We start from the raw sequence: 18,929 nt of genomic DNA, 5'->3' as shown, positions 1-18,929 counted from the left end.
CCGTTCCGTTGCGGCCCTGGCTTCGGCAGCCTTCCTCGTCTTTCTCGACGAGGAGGAGGCGCTGTCTCCGGTGACGAAGACCTCCACATGGACGTCCATTGCCCTGGCGGAAACGCCGCCGCCGAGGGAAAGGGGAGAGTCGGAGTAGCTAAGCACCTTGCTGGGGTACTCGTCGGCCGCGAACGCATCGGAGATGTGCAGCGCGGCGAAGGAGGCGGCAAGCGCGCCGACAACATCGTCCGCCAGCGCGACGGACTCGTCGGTGTAGGAGAAGTGCCTCGTCTGAAGCATGCTCCCGGCCAGCTCCTCGAGTTGCCCCACGGTAAGGGCCAACTATCGTGGTGGGAGCATGGCAGATGCCAAGGGATGGCTAAAGAGAGGAGGAGGCTCAAGGGCGTTGCTGGACTCCAGAGGCAAGGTTGGCATGAGCGGGCGCGGGACGCCGGACATACCCAGGTTCGGGGCTCTCCGGAGAGATAATACCCCTAGTCCTGCCGAGTGTAGTTGGATGATCGATAGTACAATGTTGCTCCTGGAGCTGTATGGAGGAGGAAGGAAGCTGGCCAAGGCTTGGGCTTTTCCTTCTCTCCGGTGTTGTTGTTTTGTGGCAAGTCCTATGCTTACTTACTTTTCTCTCGTATGTGTTTTCTGCTTGCCCTCTCGCTCGCCCCCCGTATGATCGTGGGCTCCCGGGGGGTTTTATAGTCCAACCCCCCGGGGTACAATGGTAATGTTACAAGTCAGTGGGTCCATATTGTCGGTGTCCGAGGACCCGGGCTAGGTCCCGCTGAGGGCTTGTGGTTCGCCGGGTTCCCCTAGGTGCGGCCCCGCATGCCTAGGGGGACTGTGCGCCGTCTTGTCGATCGTCAGGGTGTGGCCGAGTTAGGTTGCCGCTTGCTGTTTCAGCGGTGAGGGCGGGGGCACTGTAGCCACGCCGGCCCTAGTCAGCAGGTAGGTGAGGGGCACTATTGCCACGTTCCTGCTGACCAAAGGCATGGGCAGGGCACTGTTGCCTCGGTCATCGTTTATTGAAGACTCGTCCCCATCATACGGCCTGGATGGGACGGGAGTTGACCCGTGGCTGGATTGTGTAGCACGCCACGAGTGGCGCTGGCTTGTCGACGAGGCTTTGGTCGTGGCGGGTTCGGCTGTCTTGCGCTAGTCGTTGGGGCCGAGTCGACGTGTCTTGCCGGATCGACTAGTCTGGCCGGCTTGCGGGGCTTGGCCGGGTCGAGCGACTCGGCCAAGCGCGTGCCGGTATTGAGGGGCGGTGCTAACCCCGTTGTATTTTGAAGAGGATCCGGGTTCCGTTGCATACCCGGGATCCATCCCCCCGACACCCTGAGAACGAGATATGTGCAGCTCCTATCGGGATTTGTCGGCACATTCGGGCAGCTTTGCTGGACTTGTTTTACCATTGTTGAAATGTCTTGTAACCGGGATTCCGAGTCTGATCGGGTCATCCTGGGAGAAGGAATATCCTTCGTTGACCGTGAGAGCTTGTGATGGGCTAAGTTGGGACATCCCTGCAAGGTTTTGAACTTTCGAAAGTTGTGCCCGCGGTTATGGGCAGACGGGAATTTGTTAATACCCGGTTGTAGAGAACTTGACACTTAACTTAATTAAAATGAATCAACTGCGTGTGTAGCCGTGATGGTCTCTTTTCGGCGGAGTCTAGGAAGAGAACACAGTCTCGTGTTATGCTTGAACGTAAGTAGCTTCAGAATCACTTCTTGATCACTATTAGCTTCTCGACCGTGCTTTGCTTCTCTTCTCGCTCCTATTTGCGTATGTTAGCCACCATATATGCTAGTGCTTGCTGCAGCTCCACCTCACTACCCCTTTCCTACCTTAAGCTTAAATAGTCTTGATCTAGGGGGTGTGAGATTGTTGTGTCCCCGTGACTCATAGATACTTCCAAACAGATGCAGGTGCCGATGATGCTAGTGCAGGGGACGCTACCGAACTCAAGTGGGAGTTCGACGAGGATTCGGGCCGTTACTATGTTTCTTTTCCGGATGATCGGTAGAGGAGCCCAGTTGGGACGATCGGGGATCTAGCATTTGGGGTTGTCTTTCTTTTATTTGGTTCCGTAGTCGGACCTTGATTGTATTCTGGATGATGTATGATATATTTATGTATTGTGTGAAGTGGCGATTGTAAGACAACTCTTTATCCCTTTCTTATTCAGTACATGGGATGTGTAAAGATTACCCCTCTTGCGACATGCCTACCATGCGGTTGTGCCTCTAAGTCGTGCCCCGACACGTGGGTGTTACACTAGCGCCAACACCTTCTCCCTGGTTCAGTATTGAAAGTCTTGGAGGAAACTCGCTCTTCCTTGGACAAAACTATCCAATGATGGTGGAAGGCGATCTAGCTGTTGTTGACACAACGTTACTACCATTTATGAGAAGCAATTGTATCTATACCTCGGACATTACTATGCTTCCCTACCGTCCCAATATGGGTATTGAAATAGGACGCTTCAGCCTGGATGATCAGTCATGCGTTGGTCTCGACATTGACAGTAGCTGGCCCTTCCCAGAGAATCACTTCTGGTTCAAAGCAAGCGTTTCCAACATCGACGAGTGGTTGAGCTGAAGTTCATTTCATTGCTTTGTTATTTGTTGTGTGAGAAAAACTTTACTAGAATGTTTTGTTGGAAATGATCTATAATCCAACGTGTATCCTCATTGTCGTTGTGGGTTGATGACTTGTATGTAATCAATGGTACATTTGCATATGCGTCCATGAACTCACGCCTGCTAGTGGTGTCCATATGAACAGTGCTAGTGATTTTAGTTGCAAAAAATAGATAGTGCTAGTGATTTGTAGATTCATGTTTTGACAAATCGCAGTGTTACAAGGTTGACAAATGGCAATGTTACTAGATAAACAAATGTCAATCTTTCCAGTTTGAGAAATGGCAACATACCCAAAATGACAGATATGCAAATCTTACCCAATTGTTTGTACGTGGTTGCACACGGGTCATGCAAAACAACCGTTTGCGTTGAAGGGATGCAGAAATCCTACTCGACACATTTTCCCTTGGCTTCCTGGGGAAGCTGTCGGTTTGCATATGGGTGTTCTAACTAAAACGTTTGCGACGAGTGTTTTATATTTAAAAACCGTTGACGTTTCATGCAAAAGAAAATTGTTTGATAAGTCTATACATTAAGAGAGAAAAACGCAAGTTCGTTCGAACCATATCTTTTATTCAGTCACACTGCGAATTTATATTCATATGATCGAGAATTCGAGATATAGTATTAAACCCGAAAAAACTATTTCAGGCGGCGGCGGAGGCGGCGTGCCGCACCGTCGTTCTCGTTGTCGTCCTCCGGGACGCCGTTGTTGAAATCTTCAAGGCAGCACAAAATGTTCTTCACTTGTAAATCAAACATCATGTCATCGCGCGATCGACGGGCGGGGCGAGGGAGGACGGCATTGGGCGCCGCTGAGAGGTATTGGTGGACGGCAGCGTCCCATGCCGCTGAGGGGGCGCGCACGGGCACGGGCGCGGCGGGTGCAGCCAAACGCATGGGGACCGGCGCCGTGGTGGGTGGAGGGGTGCGCATGGGCGCGGTGGATGCAGCCAAACGCATGAGGGCCGGCGGCATGATGGGTGGAGGGGCGCGCACGGGCACGAGCGCTGGTGCTGGCATGTACACGAGCTCGCGTGGGTCTGTGGAGACCTCACTAACGCCTGCGGCTTCCAGCTCAGCGATAGTGCTCGGCGACCAGCCCGTCAATGCTACGGGGATGGTCGTTGGCGCGGGCGTGTGGATGGGAGCTGGGATGGGAACGGGGGCAGCAACCGCCGCGGCCAGCTCGTTCTGGGCCATGTCCATGAGGCCCCATTCCTCCTTATTTTATATCTCCTCCGGCTCAGAATCGACTTCACCAAACTTGAAGACTAGTGGCAGATGATCATTCTGCGCCATGGCGGTGGAGGTCTCCGGGGGGAGGTGAATGGGAGGTGAACAGTAAGGCCGCTCGTATTAAACAGCAGCTTGGGCGCCATTAATGGAGAGGAAGGCGGGTGGCCATGGAAGTCAAAGGGCTCGCTTCCCAGTGAGCCTGTGCAGCGTAAAGCTCGCACGCTTCCCGGTGAGCCTGCGCATTGGAGAACAGCTTGCACGTCTCTCGGTGAGCCTGCGCACCGGACTGCACTGGCACTCCTCCCATTTAGTCAAGGTCAAGCAGTTGTCCGCACAGCACCACCTACAGCCATTAAAACGAAGACACGTGGTGTCACGTGAATGGTTAACAGAACGCACACGTTTTGAATTATACAAACGTTTGAGATATTAAGTGGAAACTATTTTATTCAAAATGCCTTTGTTGGCTGTCATTATTTGAGTGTCCCTTCTCTCAAAATGGACATGAAAAACATCACATCATGCTGGGCGCCATTCCATGATAGCATGCCAAGTTTCATGAATTTCAGACGAGTTTTGGATTTACTAGAATTTAAAAACCATGCATCTCAATGTAATGTCGGCAATCAATGGTGCCCTTGAAGGAAATATGCCCTAGAGGCAATAATAAAGTTATTATTTATTTCCTTATATCATGATAAATGTTTATTATTCATGCTAGAATTGTATTAACCGGAAACATGATACATGTGTGAATACATAGACAAATAGAGTGTCACTTGTATGCCTCTACTTGACTACCTCATTGATCAAAGATGGTTATGTTTTCTAGCCATAGACAAAGATTTGTCATTTGATTAACGGGATCACATCATTAGGAGAATGATGTGATTGACTTGACCCATTCCGTTAGCATAACACTTGATCATTTAGTTTGTTGCTATTGCTTTCTTCATGACTTATACATGTTCCTATGACTACGAGATTATGCAACTCCCATTTACCGGAGGAACACTTTGTGTGCTACCAAACGTCACAACATAACTGAGTGATTATAAAGGTGCTCTACAAGTGTCTCCGAAGGTACTTGTTGGGTTGGCGTATTTCGAGATTAGGATTTGTCACTCCGATTGTCAGAGAGGTATCTCTGGGCCCACTCAGTAATGCACATCACTATAAGCCTTGCAAGCATTGCAAATAATGACTTAGTTGTGGTATGATGTGTTACGGAACGAGTAAAGAGACTTTCCGGCAACGTGATTGAACTAGGTATTGAGATACCGACGATCGAATCTCGGGCAAGTAACATACCGATGACAAAGGGAACAACGCATGTTGTTATGCAGTTTGACCGATAAAGATCTTTGTAGAATATGTGGGAGCCAATATGAGCATCCAGGTTCCGCTATTAGTTATTGACCGGAGACGTGTCTCGGTCATGTCTACATTGTTCTCGAACCCGTAGGGTCCGCACGCTTAAGGTTTCGATGACAGTTATATTATGAGTTTATGAGTTTTGATGTACCGAAGGAGTTCGGAGTCCCGGATGAGATCGGGGACATGACGAGGAGTCTTGAAATGGTCGAGACGTAAATATTGATATATTGGACGACTATATTCGGACATCGGAAAGGTTCCGAGTGATTCGGGTATTTTTCGGAGTACCGGAGAGTTACGGGAATTCGCCGGGGAGTATATGGGCCTTATTGGGCCATACGGGAATAGAGGAGAGAGGCCAAAAGGAAGGAGGCGCGCGCCCCCCCTCTGGTCCGAATTGGACAAGGGGTGCAGCCCCCTTTTCCTTCTTCCTCTCCCCCTCTTTCCTTCTCTCCTACTCCAACAAGGGAAGGAGGAGTCCCACTCCCGGTGGGAGTAGGACTCCCCCCTTGGCGCGCCCTCCTCCAAGGCCGGCCGCCTCCCCCCTTGCTCCTTTATATACGGGGGCAGGGGGCACCCCATAGACACAACAATTAATCATTGATCTCTTAGCCGTGTGCGGTGCCCCCCTCCACCATAATCCTCGATAATATTGTAGCGGTGCTTAGGCGAAGCCCTATGACGGTAGAACATCAAGATCGTCACCATGTCGTCGTGCTGACGGAACTCTTCCCCGACATTCTACTGGATCGGAGTCCGGGGATCTTCATCGAGCTGAACGTGTGCTAGAACTCGGAGGTGTCGTAATTTCGGTGCTTGATCGGTCGGGCCATGAAGACGTACGACTACATCAACCGCGTTGTTATAACGCTTCCGCTTTCGGTCTACGAGGGTACGTGGACAACACTCTCCCCTCTCGTTGCTATGCATCACCATGATCTTGCGTGTGCCTAGGAAATTTTGAAATTACTACGTTCCCCAACAGCCCTGGTGTTTGAAATCCAGTCCCATTTATTGCATGGGACCTAAGCATGCACCCAAGGACACAAATTTGATTTTTCAACCAATTTATATGCACTTGAGCATGTGCATGTAGTTCAAATTTGAATTATGCACATAAATGCATTAAAAACTCACTTAATGCATAAATATGTCCAAAAGAACCCCAAAAAATCACAAAAATCGACACAGCACTCCTCTTGTTCTATGTTGACACGAGAAAAATTTTGGAAGCAATAAGAGGCAGTGGATATCGTTTCGTCCCCAAAGGTGGGACATTCCCTACCGAAACCATGATGCTTGTTGTGAGAAGCTCTGATTTGTAAGAAGCATATACCCAAATCTGCCCCAAACGAGACAAAATTTTTACCACGGCATGTTGATGCTGCTCCATGAAAGCATGCCAAGTTTCATGAATTTCAGACGAGTTTTGGATTTACTAGAATTTAAAAACGAGGCATCTCAATGTTTTGCTAGCAATCAACGGTGCACTGGTGTTTGAAATTCATTACCATTTCTTGCATGGGACCTAAGCATGCACCCAAGGACACATATTTGATTTTTCAACCAATTTATATGCACTGGAGCATGTGCATGTAGTTCAAATTTGAATTATGCACATAAATGCATTGAAAACTCAGTTAATGCATAAAAATGTCCAAACGAACCCCGAAAAATCCCAAAAATTGACACAACACTCTTGTTGTTCTATGTTGACACGAGAAAAAATTTGAAAGCAATAAGAGGCAATGGATATCGTTTCGTCCCCAAAGGTGGGATGTTCCCTACCGAAACCATCATGCTTGTTGTGAGAAGCTCTGGTTTGTGAGAAGCATGTACCCGAACCTGCCCCAAATGGGACAAATTTTTTAACACGGCATGTTGATGCCGCTCCATGATAGCATGCCACGTTTCATGAATTTCAGACTAGTTTTGGATTTACTAGAATTTAAAAAAAGGCATCTCAATGTTTTGCGGGCAATCAATGGTGCCCTAGTGTTTGAAATTCATTCCCATTTCTTGCATGGGACCTAAGCATGCACCCAAGGACACAGATTTGATTTTTAAACCAATTTATATGCACTGGAGCATGTGCATGTAGTTCAAATTTGAATTATGCACATAAATGGATTGAAAACTCAGTTAATGCATAAAAATGTCCAAACGAACCCCGAAAAATCCCAAAAATTGACACAACACTCCTGTTGTTCTATGTTGACACGAGAAATTTTTTGAAAGCAATAAGAGGCAACGGATATCGTCCTGTCACCAAAGGTGGTACATTCCCTATCGAACCTGCCCCAAATGGGACAAAATTTTCACCACGGCATGTTTGTGCCGCTCCATGATAGCATGCCAAGTTTCATGAATTTTAGTAGAGTTTTGGATTTACTAGAATTTAAAAACCAGGCATCTCAACATTTTGCCCGCAATCAAGAACGCCATGGTGTTTGAATTTCATTCCCATCTCTTGCATGGAACTTACAAATTCACACAAGGACACACATGTGATTTTTCAACCAACATTGGTGCATTGGAGCATGTGCTCAAATTTGAATTATGCACATAAAATGCCTAAAAACCGAGTTAATGCATAAAAATGTCCAAACGAACCCCGAAAAATCCCAAAAATTGACACAACACTCCTGTTGTTCTATGTTGACACTAGAATTTTTTTGAAAGCAATAAGAGGCAACGGATATCGTTTCGTCCCCAAAGGTGGGGTGTTCCCTACCGAAACCATCATGCTTGTTGTGAGAAGCATATACCCAAACTGCCCCAAATGGGACAATTTTTTTAACACAGCATGTTGATGCTGCTCCATGATAGCATGCCAAGTTTCATGAATTTCAGACAAGTTTTGGATTTACTAGAATTTAAAAACCAGGCATCTCAATGTTTTGCCGGCAATCAACAGTGCTTGTCTGAAATTCATTCCCATCTCTTGCATGGGACCTAGAAATTCACCTAAGGACACAAGTGTGATTTTTCAACCAACTTTGGTGCATTGGAGCATGTGCTTGTAGTTCAAATTTGAATTATGCACATAAAATGCCTAGAAAACCCAGTTAATGTATAAAAAAGGCCAAACGAACCCCGGAAAATTCCAAGATTGAACACAACACTCCTGTTGTTCTATGTTGACACTAGAAATTTTTTGAAAGCAATAAGAGGCAACGGATATCGTCTCGTCCCCAAAGGTGGTACGTTCCCTATCGAAACTATCATGCTTGTTGTGAGAAGCTCTGATTTGTGAGAAGCTTATACCCAAACCTTCCCCGAATGGGGCAAAATTTTCACCAAGGCATGTTGATGCCGCTCCATGATAGCATGCCAAGTTTCATGAATTTCAGACGAGTTTTGGATTTACTAGAATTTAAAAACCTGGCATCTCAACATTTTGCCGGCAATCAACAGTGCCTTGGTGTTTGAAATTCATTCCCATCTCTTGCATGTGAGCTAGAAATTCACCCAAGGACACCCATGTGATTTTTCAACCAACTTTGGTGCATTGGAGCATGTGCTCGTAGTTCAAATTTGAATTATCCACATAAAATGCCTAGAAAACCCAGTTAATATATAAAAAGGGCAAACGAACCCCGAAAAATTCATTCCCATTTCTTGCATGGGACCTAAGCATGCACTGAAGGACACAGATTTGATTTTTCAACCAATTTGTATGCACCAGAGCATGTGCATGTAGTTTAATTTTGAATTGTGCACCTGAAATGGCTAGATAAAAGGTCTAGCAATTCAAACACCGTCCATTGCCACTGTGACCCCATTATGTAATTCAAATCAAGACGAAAAATCAAGTAGATCGCACACAGTTTATTATCAGCAACCGTGTGAGATGTAGTACAAAACATCTTGGAGCAGCGTCGGTGTATTGTACGCCTATGGCTTACGCGATAAGGTGCGTCGGCTACAGTCCACAGCCGGCGTGTCAAGCACACTAGCTTGCTCCCCCCAAAACTCCCGCCTCTGCATCCCTCTCTGCTTCAGTCCCTTGATTCAAATTTTTAGTAGCCCCGACATTTTACTCCTGCCTCTGCATCCCTCGCAATCTCAAAAATATCTGCTCGCCCTTGATCCAAGTTTTCAGTAGCCCTGCCTTGTTACTCCCGCCTAGTAAAATTTTCAGTTGCCGTAGTATTTCCTCAAACACAACCTCCGCTCACATAGACACACACAACCCTCAAAACCATTGGTAGGTCACCACCATCGCCAGCGCCTCTATCCTCAACCTCTTCCTGTGTGTTGGGGAGCTCGAGTAGCCAATGGCCAAAAACAGGTTTATCGCAGCCTTTTCGCCCGACGCCGGTGAGGTGGCCGCCATGGTTTCCCCATCATCCTCCGCGGGCCCGATCCATCGTCGCCGGTCCCCGATCCGCCCGCTGCCATGCCCCTACTCCGGTTCGAGGACTTCCCCATCCTCCCCCGGACTCGGCAGCCGACGAAGTCCTACCTCGAGGTCCGGCAGCGGCGGTGGGGGACGTGGGTCGCTGAGATTACAGATCGAGAGACCCACACCCGTCGGTTGCTCGGTAGCTTCCACACGGCCAAGCTCGCGGCCATGGAGTACGACCGCTGGCAGGTCCGCTACCACAACACGGTGGCTAGGCTCAATTTTGCCTTCGGCACACGTCCGCTCCACCTCGTTCCGCCAGAGCCAGGGGTGGTGAGCTCGGCTATGGCGTGGGAGGACCGCGAGGCATGGGAGCGTCTCGAGGCCGAGGCCACCGACGAGGCCTACATGCAAGAGCTCCACCGGCAGCACCCGGAGCTCGTGGAGGCGGAGCGGGCGATCTTTGCCGGCATGGAGGGCGGCGAGGTTATCACGCTCTCCTTCGATGACGAGGTCGAAGGCGGCGAGGTTATCGCGCTCTCCTCTGATGGCGAGGTCGAAGGCGGCGGCGGCACGGAGGGCATTGAGGTGGTCCCCCAGGACGAGCAGATCAACGTCGACGAGTGGAGAAGAGCCTTCCCCAACAACCCCGAAGACGGTACTGGCCTGGACCTGGCTCGCGGCACACCGTACATGACGAGGAAGGATTGGCTCGACCTCTACTTCGACCGAAAGTAGTTTAGCTTAGTTTAAATTTATGTTTTATGTTCGGTTATGCAAAACTATCTATGTATATGTTTGAATGCATGCTACTTTCGGTTGAACTTGCTTTAAACTTGATCAAATTGAAGTTTACAACCTTAAGTTTAGGGGATCGACTAGAAAAGGCCAAAAATTGCTGGAGTATATATATATCCACTAAGGGTTTTAGTCCTTTAACTTTTTAAGGATCACCTAGAGATGTCCTTATGACTTGTTGATTTCAGTTCTTCACAATGTGATGCTCTATATGTGCAACTATTTGTTGTGCAGTTCAATTTCATCAATAACAGTTTCAACAATACCACTATAAATTATGATATTTGGTTGTTGTTAAGGATATTGCAGTTAACATGCATTTTTGTTTTTCAATTGTTGTTTAGCAACATGCATTGTACTGAATGACTAAATATGCAATCCCAGGCTACATAGCAACAAGGAAGAGTGTTACCTTAATGTTCTGATGATGTCTAGATATACATGTAATAAAATCTTATATAATGGGATGGATGGAATGTTGTACTACATCATTTTTCAATTGTTGTTTAGCTTCTAATATTAACTTGGTGCTTTTAGGTACATATATCATTGCCAAAGATCCACACTTCGACCCTTTCTGCGCATGGGGCAATGAGATATTCATGAACCAGCATCAAGTGAGGAAACTGATAAAGATTGTTACTAAAATGGGTCAAAAGATGTCAATCGAACTATTTGTTTACACTTTATGCAAGACAATAGTGAACTGTAGGATCGTAAGTAAGAACCCTATAGCCTTCTTTTTACTGCCCGTAATGAGTTGTGTTAGATGACACTATCTGAATCTTTTTTCTTTTGGAGTGCAATCTGAAGCAGTTTACTCAAGATTACCTCTCAAACTACATGATTGGCGGTTGTCCATCACAAGGGGTTGGACTAGAGTCATGCATGCCTTCTGCATCCAGGAGAGCACAATAGGGCCATTCCGCTTCTCCTTGTTCAGCAACTGGAATGTCTATTGCCTCTTTCTTTACCATCTGTAATAGTACAAGTATAGAACCCTGGTACATCATTCTTTATTTGGTGCTTCTGTAATTCTTAAACATATGTACCTGTGAATCGAATAATGCATTGGTTGTTTGAACCTGATGGATATGAATAAAGCTATAGCCTACTTCCAGGTTTAAATTAGGTACAATTTTAAATAGCAGCAATTAAATTACGGTGAAATTACGTTGTGCATGTCATTACGGCACACACGGTTGGTAAAACACAAACGTTTGCGATATACACCATAATCTGAGACAGTTCACAGAGAAGAAACGTGTGCAAGCATGCACACAGTTGCCATTCACAAAGCGTGTGTGATGTCAGACACTATCACATACGGTGCCGGAAAATTAAATGTGTGTGATTGTCTACCTATCGTACACGGTTTATAATCATGAATTGTTTGTGATGTGCCAGGCATCGTAAATCTCCCATGCATGGAATCTACCTAGAATCTTCCTGGAAAGCTCCCATGCCTAGAATCTGCCTGGTTTTAGGCAGAACCACAAAACTCTGACTGCGATGGCAATGCGAGCACAAACGAGTAGCAAGGATGAAGTGTTTGGGATATTCGAGATATCGGAAATAGTTATATAGGGACAACTGTATGCATCAAGGCTCCCTATCCCCGACGATTTCTGGCTCGTGTGGGAAGGACCCCCTATCGCCCACACTCACTTGGAGACGGTTCCATATGCCATCGCGAAAAGGGGTTAAAACCCGTTTGTTTAGGACCGACGTGCACCAGTGCATCATCACCGGCTTGACACCTTCATCTCCATTATAGCATCGTTGTCATCTCGCCAACTATTGCTTCTACAACTATCGCTACAGCTTAGTGATAAAGTAAAGCAATTACATGGTGATTGCATTTCATACAATAAAGCGGCAACCATAAGGCTCCTGCCAGTTGCCAATAACTTTTACAAAACATGATCATCTCATACAACAATTTATATCTCATCATGTCTTGACCATATCACATCACAACATGCCCTGCAAAAACTTGTTAGACGTCCTCTACTTTGTTGTTGCAAGTTTTACGTGGCTGCTATGGGTTTCTAGCAAGAAACGTTCTTACCTATGCATCAAAACCACAACGATTTTTCCATCAAGTGTGTTGTTTTAACCTTCAACAAGGACCGGCCATAGTCAAACTCGATTCAACTAAAGTTGGAGAAACAGTCACCCGCCAACCACATGTGTGCAAAGCACATCGATAGAACCAGTCTCATGAACGCGGTCATATAATGTCGGTCTGGGCCGCTTCATCCAACAATACCGCCGAATCAAAGTAAGACATTGGTGGTAAGCAGTATGACTACTATCGCCCACAACTCTTTGTGTTCTACTCGTGCATATTATCTACGCATAGACCTGGCTTGGATGCTACTGTTTGGGAATGCAGTATTTCAAAAATTTCCTACGATCATGCAAGATCTATCTAGGAGATGCATAGGAATGAGAGAGGGAGAGCATCTTCATACCCTTGAAGATCATAAAGTGGAAGCGTTTATCAACGCGGTTGATGTAGTCATACACCTTCACGATCCGTCCCGATCAAGTACCGAATGTGAGGCACCTCCATGTTCGGCACATGTTCATCTCGATGACATCCTCGCCTTCTTGATCCAGCAAGATGGGCCAAGTAGTAGATGAGTTCCGGCTGCACGATGGCGTGGTGACGGTGTTGGTGAAGAACAATCTCCGCGGGGCTTCAGCAAGCACTACGGAAACTATGACGGAGGATAAACTAGAGGGAACGGGGTTGCCGGCACACGGCTTGGTGATTCTTGATCTGTTCCAGGTGCTAGAACTGCCCTCTATTTATAAGTTGAGCCCTGGGCTCGAAACTTGGAGTTAAAGCCTCCTCGAAGTCAGTTTTGCCCGCAAGGAAGAGTTCTTCTCAGACTTCCAGGACCAGACGCCACGGTCCTTGGCGTCTGGCCTAGACGCCATGGGCCTCCGGCGTTTGGCCCCCTGGCCTCCGCAAACCTCCTTTTGCACCGACCTAAAGCCCCGTGGGCTTCACCCCTTGGCTGAACCATATCATCCTATATATCAATCTTTACCTACGAACCATTCCAAAGCTCCTTGTCATGTTTGTGATCTCATCCAGGACTTCAAACAACATTCGGTCACCAACATACATAACTCATATAGTACTATATCATCAATGAACATTAAGCGTGCAGACCCTATGGATTCGAGAACTATGTAGACATGACCGAGACACCTCTCTGGTCAATAACCAATAGCGGAACCCGGATGCCCATATTGGCTCCTACATATTCTACGAAGATCTTTATCGGTCGAACCTTATGACAACATACATAATTCCCTTTGTCATTGGTATGTTACTTGCCCGAGATTCGATCGTCGGTGTCCTCATACCTAGTTCAATCTCGTTATTGGCAAGTCTGTTTACTCGTTTTGTAATGCATCATCCCGCAACTTACTCATTAGTCACTTTATTTGCAAGGCTTTATAGTGATGTGCATTACCAAGAGGGCCCAGAGATACCTCTCCGATACTCGGAGTGACAAATCCTAATCTTGATCTATGCCAACCCAACAAACACCTTTGGAGATACCTGTAGATCATCTTTATAATCACCCAGTTAGGTTGTGACGTTTGATAGCACACAAGGTATTCCTCCGGTATCTGGGAGTTGCATAATCTCACAGTCAAAGTAATATGTATAAGTCATGAAGAAAGCAATAGCAATAAAACTTAACGATCATTATGCTAAGCTAACTGATGGGTCTTGTCCATCACATCATTCTCCTAATGATGTGATCCCGTTCATCAAATGACAACACATGTCTATGGTTAGGAAACTTAACCATCTTTGATCAACGAGCTAGTCTAGTAGAGGTTTACTAGGGACACTGTGTTTTGTCTATGTATGCACATATGTATCAAGTTTCCGGTTAATACAATTCTAGCATGAATAATAAACATTTATCATGATATAAGAAATATAAAATAACAACTTTATTATTGCCTCTAGGGCATATTTCCTTTACTTCCTCCCATGTAATCATGGTCGTCATTGCTCCATGGACCGAACCCTTCCTGGCCTACCTTAATAGGAAGGAGCTCCCTGATGACCAGAATGAGGCTCATCGGATAGTTCGACGCTCTAAAGCCTACAAAGTTCACGAAGCTGAACTCTACAAGAAAAGTGCTACTATAGTTCTTCAAAGATGCATCTCCGAAGAGGAGGGACGGTAGCTCTTGGCCAAAATACATGCTGGTCTTGGTGGTCATCACATCGCAGCTCGGGCCCTCGTAAGCAAGGCCTTCCATACAGGCTTCTTTTGGCCAACGGCCCGAGCAGACGCACAGGCCCTTGTACAGCGATGTGTGGGATGTCAGCTTTTCGCCAATCAAAGTCATATGCCACCCACTGCCTTAAGAACAATCCCCATTACTTGGCCTTTTGCGGTCTCGGGGCTAGATATGGTCGGACACCTTAAAGGGGGAAGCCATAAGAAGAAATATTTGCTGGTTATGGTGGACAAATTCACTAAGTGGATAGAGGCCAAACCAGTAAAAACAGGTGAATCTGGGCCGGTGGTCGACTTTATATCTGGTGTGGTACACCGTTATGGTGTCCCGCACAACATCATTACCGACAACGGCTCTAATTTCACAGCCGATGAGGTAAAAAATTGGTGTACTAATTTGGTCATTAAGCTCGATTACGCCTCCGTATATCATCCTCAAACAAACGGTCAGGTAGAATGGGCCAATGGCCTGATAATGAGCGGCATCATACCCAGATTAGTGCTCTGCGACATTGGGTCGAGGAACTCGATTCCGTGCTCTGGGGATTGCGGATTACGCCCAGTCGCACAACTGTATACACACCCTTTTTATGGTGTACGGCGCAGAGGCTGTCTTGCCCTGCGACATTATTCATGACTCACCTTGAGTGCGCATGTATGAAGAGAGAGAGGCTGAGCTTGATTGGCGGGACGACCTCGACGGCCTAGAGGAGGAGCACGATATTGCAAGAGCTCGTTCCACATTTTATCAACAATAGGCTCAAAGACACCAAAGCAGAGAAGTGCAGGCCAAGACTTATAATGTTGGTGAACTCGTTTTACGCTTCCCAGAGAAGAAGAAGGACAAGCTCAAACCAAAATGGGAGGGGCCCTTCATTATAGATGAAGTTCTCATAGGAGGAGCCTATCTCCTTTGTAATACATCGGACAATCGCCTAGAGCCGAATCCATGGAACGCTGCTCGGCTCCAAAGATTCTATGCATAAGTTCGGCCATGTTTCTTTTTCGTTCTTTTTCTCCTCTTCATTTGTTTTTGTTTTCTCGTTTTTACATGATTCCTGGGATATGTTCGAATAGGCCGAACACTTGAGGGGTACACATCCTAAAATGTATACAACCCACCATGACTGGGGGCTTCTTTAACCAAAGATTATTATTATTCCGAGCCTGGAGCTCACAAATTATACGTCGTTTGTCCATATACCCCCTTTTTGCCATTATATGCACCTCTATGACTTAAGTTTTTGCCAAGCTGGGTTGCCTCGCTCCTGTGTTTATGCCCTACGTTCCCGATTGTTCGGCTATGGCGTAAAGGGTGCACCTCTGCGATTGTTACAACAGGGTAATCCAGACCTGTACCTCAGACGGGTGAAACCGAAAGCTAGCATTCTTAAGAGAATAATTGGTCGGCAATCAAACGACAGATTGTTACATTTTGGTAACTCTTTTAAAACACGAGGCAGTTTTTCCGTATCACGGACCACAACCTAGGCACGCATAATCAAAGCATGCCAACCCAAGGAAAGGAACCCTTAACGGGACTATTCTCCTTGGAAGATGTTTCTTACACATGTAATATAACATACCTCCCAAACTAAAAAATTTGTCTGTTCGAGCACAATGACTAGGTTGCCTGGTTTCCGGACATAGTGAATGCTTCTTTCATTCCTCAATAATATCCGGAAACACTCCACCATTTTTGGTTCAGAGGTTAATGCCGAAAGCCTGCGATGACAAATTTTCCAAATGTTCGACTAAAGATACAGGTTGATCACAGAGTACATTAATACATTGAATCAAATACCTATTCCTTATATATCCCATCTATCAGACTGTCTAACCTACAGTCTTCCTGTGAATATTTCGCGGCTATCATTACTTGGTGATATACCAAGTTCAACGGAATTTCTTTACCGTCCGGTCCCTGTGGTCCTACTCGGGCCATATGATTTGGATCTAGCTTAGTGAAGCGTGTTTTCACCATTGCCCAGGCCTCTTGTGCACCTTCACGGCAGGCGGATGTCTTCCATAGCTCAAAGCGGTGCTGGGCACCTTTGAACAAGTTTGCCAAACCCTCCATACTCTCTGGAGGGGTATCGGATGGCCATAAAGCCTTGACCATACTCTTCATGGCTTTCCGGGCCCGCGCATGCACCACAGACAGCTCCTTCAGCATGTCGCCTTGAAATCCAGACACTTCTTCCGGTCGACCAGTCAACCGACGTGCAGCAACAGAGTTATGACGTTTCGGATTGTGGACTAAACATGAGCCCCTATGGTGGTTTTAATAGTCATACCGAACATGCCGCCCTTCAACTTCCCATTTTCTTTTTGAGCGGCCGATAACTGAGCCTTTAAGATCTCTATTTCTTTGGATTGTTTGTCTTTTTCCTCCTTGTGTTTTTTCTTCTTGGACGTGCTTTTTGCGGCCTTTTTCATTTCCACCAGTTCGGCGGTGACGGCATTCAGCTGTGCCTAGTTTGTCTTCAGCTCCTGGGATAGCGCAGTATTCTTCTCTTTGAGAACCTGTAGGTCATATTGATCCTTAAATCGGTTTACTTCACTGCTTCAAGTCTCGGGGGCTGTATCCTTTGAGAACAGCTGAGTGCCTCCAGCAAGTCCGTCTCGAGCGGCCCGAATATATGCGTCCACCGAGCTGAGTGCCATGAATTCCTTCTTGGAAAAGGCTGGAGCGCGCATGGCCTCTTTCAGTTGATGGTGATTCATTACGCTGTCCACCTCAGAATTCTTGATCGATACATCATCCGAATCCTCATGAGGCAGCAGAACAGGCATTGCATTGGCCCTCGTCCTAGTTGACGAGTTCGCCACCGGATTGGCTGACATTCGGCTAGCAGGGCATTTTCCCATAGTCTGTCGCGTGCTTCTCCTGAATCAAGAATAAACGGGACTTTAGCAATTCGAACTCGTGCCCAGGCATGTATCAAGTGGACGTACCTCTTGGAAGACTGTGAGGCTTCTACGGTGCTCTCGGTCTCCTTTCGTTTTGAACAATGACCCTGCGCCGGGGCCGCTCCCGAGGGGGTGCGATCTGCCGCACGCCGATCCTATAAAGTATGGTTTGGTATAAGGGATAAATGCGCAAGTGGGGATTTCTTTTTTGAAGGCTCTTTAAATACTTACGATGTAGAAAGGATAGAGGCGGGGGTAGTCTGCTGTAATAGCCACTTCTGAGCCGTCAAGGCTCGCTTGATAAAATACCCCATCATCGAACTCTATGTATATATCCAGATCCATGCAGAAACCAGGGTCTTCATCACGATTGTGTTCCTCTGGCTGTGGGGCAGGATAGTAAACGTCCTTGATCATCTTCCTCCATGATTGTTTTGTAACAACAAAAAAGCAACTAGATTAGCATGCCGTGATAGCAATAAAGTGACACAGGTAATCAAAATCTTACCCATTCAATGGGGTTGTACATGGAGTAGCCTTCCCGGTAGTTTAAGCGGAGGAAATCTTCCTTTGCACCCTTGTACAGATCGATCAGGATCATGGCCAGCTCGCTTGGGGTATCCAGACCCATGCGTCTGTAACGAGACGCATCGTCTTCTCTGTTGTAGCGCCATAAGGGAGTTACTCTGGACTGGAGGGGCTGGACGCATCTTTTTATTACAATGGCCATAACCTCAATTATTGAGATCCCGGTATGGGCTAATAATCTGACCTTGCTGACCAGCCTTTATATTTCCGCACTGCCCTCCTCCTTGGGACTTCGGGGACGCCAGTTGAGGCGCTTCTTTAAGGGAGCGCTGGAAAATTCGGGAAGGCCGCGCCGAACTGGGTCCAGCAGCGGGACTTCATTGATACGTTTCCAACGTATCTACTTTTCCTAACGCTTTTCCTCTTGTTTTGTACTCTAATTTGCATGATTTGAATGAAACTAATCTTGGACTGATGTTGTTTTCAGGAAAACTACCATGGTGTTGTTTTTGTGTAGAAATAAAAGTTCTCGGAATGGAACGAAACTTTGCGATGAATTTTTATATAATAAAAGAGAATTTTTGGAGCCAAGACCTATCGGAGGGGGGCACCTGGGTGGGCACGACCCACCAGGGCGCGCCCCCCTCACCAGGCGCGCCCAGGTGGGTTGTCCTCACCTGGTGGCCCCGCAGACCCTGATTCCAACTCCATAAATACCTATTTTCCAGAAAAAATCAGGGAGAATGAATTATCGTAATCCATGAGACGGTGCCGCCGTCACCTCCTGTTCTTCAT

This window comes from Triticum urartu, chromosome 7 (genome assembly GCF_003073215.2).
Source record: "Triticum urartu cultivar G1812 chromosome 7, Tu2.1, whole genome shotgun sequence".
Classification (NCBI taxonomy): Eukaryota; Viridiplantae; Streptophyta; class Magnoliopsida; order Poales; family Poaceae; genus Triticum; species Triticum urartu.
This window is presented reverse-complemented; position numbering follows the sequence as displayed.